This window comes from Triticum aestivum, chromosome 3D (genome assembly GCF_018294505.1).
Source record: "Triticum aestivum cultivar Chinese Spring chromosome 3D, IWGSC CS RefSeq v2.1, whole genome shotgun sequence".
NCBI lineage: Eukaryota > Viridiplantae > Streptophyta > Magnoliopsida > Poales > Poaceae > Triticum > Triticum aestivum.
Window position 1 is genome coordinate 107,902,744 of NC_057802.1, and position 5,746 is coordinate 107,908,489.

Genomic DNA, 5,746 nt, shown 5'->3' on the forward strand with positions numbered 1-5,746 from the left:
GGCTTCCCGCGGCGATGGCGGCGGCGGTTGGTGGCGCGGGCGGCGGCGGTTGGTGGCGCGGGCGGCGGGGTCGGGGTGGGGAACGAGGTGGCGGGGCGCGGTACTTATAGGTTCGGGGGGCGTCCGACTTGGAGAAGGGGGCGGCGGCGGCGTCGTCCCGGACTCCGGCGGGAGTCCAGCTCGGCCACGATTCGGGCGAGGCGGCGCGGCAGGTGGGCCGGCTGTGCCTTCGGCCCAGTTCGGTCCGCGGGCGATTTTTTTTAATTACGCCGAACTAAAATAAATCCTAGAAAAATAAATAAAAATCTAAAAATGCCAAAACAAATTTTCACCGTCTAATTAAAATAATTAGAACGCGATGAACGTTTTCTTGGCCTTAAAATGCAATTTTGAAAACGTGCAGATTTTTCTAATGCAAATAAAATGCAATAAAATCCAAAAAAATCGAATATTTGATTTTAATATTTTTCCTCCAATATTTCAATTATTTTGGAGATGTCATATTTTCTCCTCTCATATACTTTTATATGAAATATTTTTCAAAGTGAAAAATAATTAAAACCAAAATCCTCGTTTCATAATTTGATGAAAATCAAATATGAAAACCGGGAAATCCCCAACTCTCTCCGAGGGTCCTTGAGCTGCTTAGGATTTCGAGGATTAGCCAAAATGCAATAAAATATGCCATGCAATGATGATCTAGTGTATAACATTCCAAATTGAAAATTTGGGATGTTACAGCATCATATTGTAGGCCCGGAGATTGTCAAACGTCTCCTTCAAATCGTTAATCAGGGTCGCCTTCTTCCTGGATTTCACCACAATGTCATCTACATAAGCATGAACATTACGCCTGATCTTATTGTGAAGGCAATTCTGCACGCACCACTGGTAAGTCGCCTGGGCACTCTTGAGCCCAAAAGGCATAGATACATAACAGAAGGCTCCAAACGGAGTAATGAAAGCTATTTTCTCCTGGTCCTTAACTGCCATTTTGATCTGATGATAACCAGAATAAGCATCTAAAAACTCAAATGCTCACAACCCGCCGTAGCATCAATGATTTGATCAATACGAGGGAGAGAAAACAGATCAGCGGGACAAGCCTTGTTTAAGTCCGTGTAATCCACACACATTCGCCAAGTGCCGTTCTTCTTAAGCACCAGCACCTGGTTAGCCAACCACTCAGGATGGAAAACTTCAACGATAAACCCGGCCGCTAAGAGCCGGGCCACCTCCTCACCAATGGCCTTCCGTCTCTCCTCGTTAAATCAGCGAAGAAATTGCTTGACCGGCTTAATCTTTGGATCAATATTAAGAGTGTGCTCAGCGAGTTCCCTCGGTACACCCGGCATGTCTGAAGGCTTCTATGCAAAGATGTCCCGGTTCTCACGGATGAACTCGATGAGCATGCTTTCCTATTTTGGATCCATATTAGCGCTGATGCTGAACTGCTTAGATGAGTCGCCAGGGACGAAGTCAACCAATTTAGTATCATCTGCCGACTTAAACTTTAATGAAGGATCTTGCTCTATGGTTGGCTTTTTCAAGGACGTTATGTATGTTGGGTCAACATTATCCTTGTAAAATTTCAGCTCCTCCGTTGCACAAACCGATTCAGCATAAGCCGCATCACCTTCTTCACACTCCAGGGCCACCTTGCGACTCCCATGCACTGTGATGGTGCCATTGTAACCCGGCATCTTAAGCTGCAAGTAAACATAACAAGGCCTCGCCATGAACTTAGCATAAGTCGGCCGCCCAAACAGAGCATGATAAGGGCTCTTGATCTTGACCACTTCGAAGGTTAAAGTCTCAGATCTGGAATCATGCTCATCTCCAAAGGAAACTTCTAGAGATATCTTACCCGCCGGGTAGGCTGACTTACCCGGCACGACACCATGGAAGACAGTGTTTGACGGCTTAAGATTTTTGTCAGTCAGTCCCATGCGACGGAAGGTCTCATAATAAAGTATGTTAATGCTGCTACCTCCATCCATGAGTACCTTGGTAAATTTATAACCCCCAACCCGAGGCGCCACTACCAGAGCCAGGTGACCCGGATTATCAACCCGGGGTGGATGATCCTCATGACTCCATACAATAGGCTGCTCTGACCACCGTAGATAACGTGGCACCGCCGGCTCAACAGCGTTCACAGCTCTCTTGTGAAGCTTCTGATCCCACTTACACAAACTGGTGGTGAAAACGTGGTACTGCCCACTATTCAATTGCTTCGGATTGCTCTGATAACCAGACTGGTGCAGCTGTTGATTCCCCTGATTACTCTGCTGATTGTAACCACCTTGGTTACCGTGGCCTTGAAACCCGGAATTTGAACCGCCGCCACCATGACCCGGACCATGAGAACCGGACCCTGATCCGCCATTCGGGCCATGGTGGCGCTGGATGGACTCCCTAAAGCTTCTCATTATGCTGCAATCTTTCCACGAATGAGTAGCCAGCTTCTGATCCATTCCGTGTTTTGGACATGGCTGATTTAACATTGCATCAAGATCAAATCTTGTCCTTTGAACCGGCGGTCCCTTACGATGCTGGTTATAATTGCATGCACCGGTGTTAGCCACAAAATCATCAGCCTTGCGCATAACGTTGCCGCCCTGATTGGTAGGATTGTATTGTTATCCCTTCATGCCGCCACTCTTCTTTCCCTTTCCCGATCTTTCATCCTCAGAGTCGGGGTCCTTGGTACCATCAGAGTCGGCATACTTAACAAGAGCCGCCATTAGAGTACCCATGTCGTTGCAATGACGCTTGAGCCGTCCAAGCTTCTATTTGAGCGGAGTAAAACGGCAATTTTTCTCCAACATCAGAATCGCTGAACCGACGTTTATGTTATCTGAAGAATGTATGATGGTCGAGACCCGGCGTACCCAGCTGGTTGTTGACTCGCCCTCAGCTTGAACACAAGAAACCAAATCCACAATTGACATGGGCTGTGTCGGAGTAAATGGCCACGGGTAGCCTAACCGACTCCCCCTGGCTCTTCGAAAAATTATCAGGCCAATCGAGCCTTCAAGCACCCAGAGCATGGGGCCGCCTTCCTCTGGCCGGCTATCCCCAAGGCCGACTACCAGAAGGCGACCCGGCCTCAAAAACCTTCCCGAAGAAAGCTACAAGATGGCCGACTCCAGGAAGCTGGCCCCAAGAGGACCGACTCCCAGAAGCCGGCCATGAAGAAGGCCGACTCCCAGACGCCGGCCAAGACTGCACCCACCAGGGCTGCACCCACATAACGGTGATAAGACGGGGCGTGGTCGCGGTACAGCCAACCACCCCCGAATCCCGGAACATGCATGGCCACAGGGCGCCGTACGGGTCAGCCATCCCCCGTCCGGCGCGGCGCTGTAGCCATGTTGACCACGACATCACCCACGACAGGCGCCAGTATGGCCCGCGGGCGGCGGGCCCCTTCAGCCAGAGAGACACTCGAGGGCGGCCCGGCCTCCCCTAGTCGGCCTGAGGCGTAGCCGGCTCCCAATAGTCGGCTACCTCCCTCCCTCGAAACATGTGCATCATTAAGGAGACAAGACGAGGTGAGGCTACAGTGAGAGCCCGCTAGGCGGCGGCACTGTAGCCACGCTTACCTCGACAAAGCCCTCGTCATCAGGGGTGAGGCAACAGTAACCAGCCGCCGACAAGGCCCCCAGGCGGTGGGGCTGGCCTGTCGGCTAAGAGGCCGACGGCCGGTGGGACCCACCAGTCGGCGGGCCCCAACGGCCGGCGGAGAAGCCGGCGAGCACAGACACTGACGGCTGGGACCCGCATCCAGCCGGATTGTACCCCTGGGGTAGGCCTATATAAATCCCCCGGGACACCCATGCAAAGGGTTGATCTGATAGAGTTTTACACACCACACAGAGAGAAAAGGAGAGGTAGCCTTGCCCTTCTTCTTCCCCTAGCCAAACAGCTCAAGGAGCACTTGTAGCTACTCGTGTTGATCTAGTGATCATGCGGAGACCCCGCAGAGCAGGACTAGGGGTGTTATCTCCATGGAGAGCCCCGAACCTGGGTAAGATTCGCCGGCGTGCATGTCTTCGCCTTATCCTGTTTCCACGCACCGGCGATGTCTTACTGGCTCCCACAATGATAAGCCACCCGTTGGCATATGTCGCACCTACCACCCGACATTTGGCGCCCACCGTGGGGCCAGGTGCACCGTCGTCCGGAGACCTGTTCTAGACGGGAACCCTTTTCCTCCCCCGCGAGCGTAGGTGGGGCCAGGTGCATCTTGGCGGATGCACTTCGACGGATCCAAGATGCGCACCGGCTTGGGAGCCGACATCGTCCTCACCTCTCCCAGGGCGACAAGCTCAGATACACATTGCAAATTCATTTTGCCGCCTCCAACAATGTGGCTGAGTACGAGGCGCTCATACACGGGCTCCGGCTAGCCAAAGAACTCGGCATACGCCGGATCCTGTGTTATGGCGACTCGGATTTGGTGGTCCAGCAGTCATCTGGCGACTGGGACGCCAAGGACGCAAACATGGCGAGCTATTGATTCCTCGTCCAGCAAATCAGTGGATACTTTGAAGGGTGCGAGTTCCTCCACGTGCCACGGGCCGACAACGAGCAAGCAGATGCCCTGGCATGGATCGGCTCCACCCGACAAGCTATACCAACCGGCGTCTCTCTCCAGCGCCTCCTCAAACTGTCTGTCAAGCCGTCTCCAGAATCGGACTCTATCTTCGTACCGCCTGCCCCTGATGCAGTCGGATCCGACTGGGGGAACCCAGCAGGCGGCTCGGGGACTTCGACAAGCGGCCCGCGGACTGCCGTAGTCGCACCCGGCTCGGGGACTTCAGAACCCGGCCCGGGGACTGCAGCAGTCGGCCCGGGGACTGCAGCAGTCGGCCCGAGGACTGCAGCAATCGGCCCGGGGACTGCAACGACACAACAGGCGGTGGCCGACTCCAACTCTCCACCACCCAACCCACCCACCCGGGTCACAGTAGCCGTACTGACAACAGAAGAAGTCACAGCTCCATCATGGGCCCAGCCCATCCTCAACTTCCTAGTAAACAGAGAGTTGCCGACTGATGAGATCTCGGCAAGACTAGTTCAACGCCGAGCCGGATCATATGCAATAATAAACAGAGAACTTGTTAAGCGTAGCGTCACTGGAGTCTTCCAGCGCTGCGTCGAGCCAGAGAAGGGCATAGCAATCCTCAAGGATATCCACCAAGGCGAATGCGGCCACCACGCGGCCTCAAGATCACTTGTCGCCAAAGCTTTCCGCCATGGTTTCTTCTGGCCGACTGCTTTGGGAGACGCCAAGGAATTAGTCAAATGCTGCAAAGGATGCCAAGTCTTCAGCTCCAAGCAACACCTGCCGGCTTCTGCACTCAAGACCATCCCCCTCACCTGGCCCTTTGCCGTTTGGGGGCTGGACATGGTGGGCCCATTCAAGACAGCCCGCGGCGGCATGACACATCTGCTTGTCGCCGTAGACAAATTCACCAAGTGGATTGAAGCGAAGCCAATCATGAAGTTGAACGGGCCGACTGCCGTGACATTCATCACAGACATCACCACTCGGTATGGTATACCACACAGCATCATCACCGACAACGGCACGAATTTTGCCAAGGGAGCACTGGCACGTTTTTGCGCGACACAGGGCATCTGACTGGACTTAGCGTCCGTTGCCCACCCGCAGTCAAACGGCCAGGTCGAGCGAGCAAACGGCCTCATCCTCTCTGGCATCAAGCCCCGACTGGTC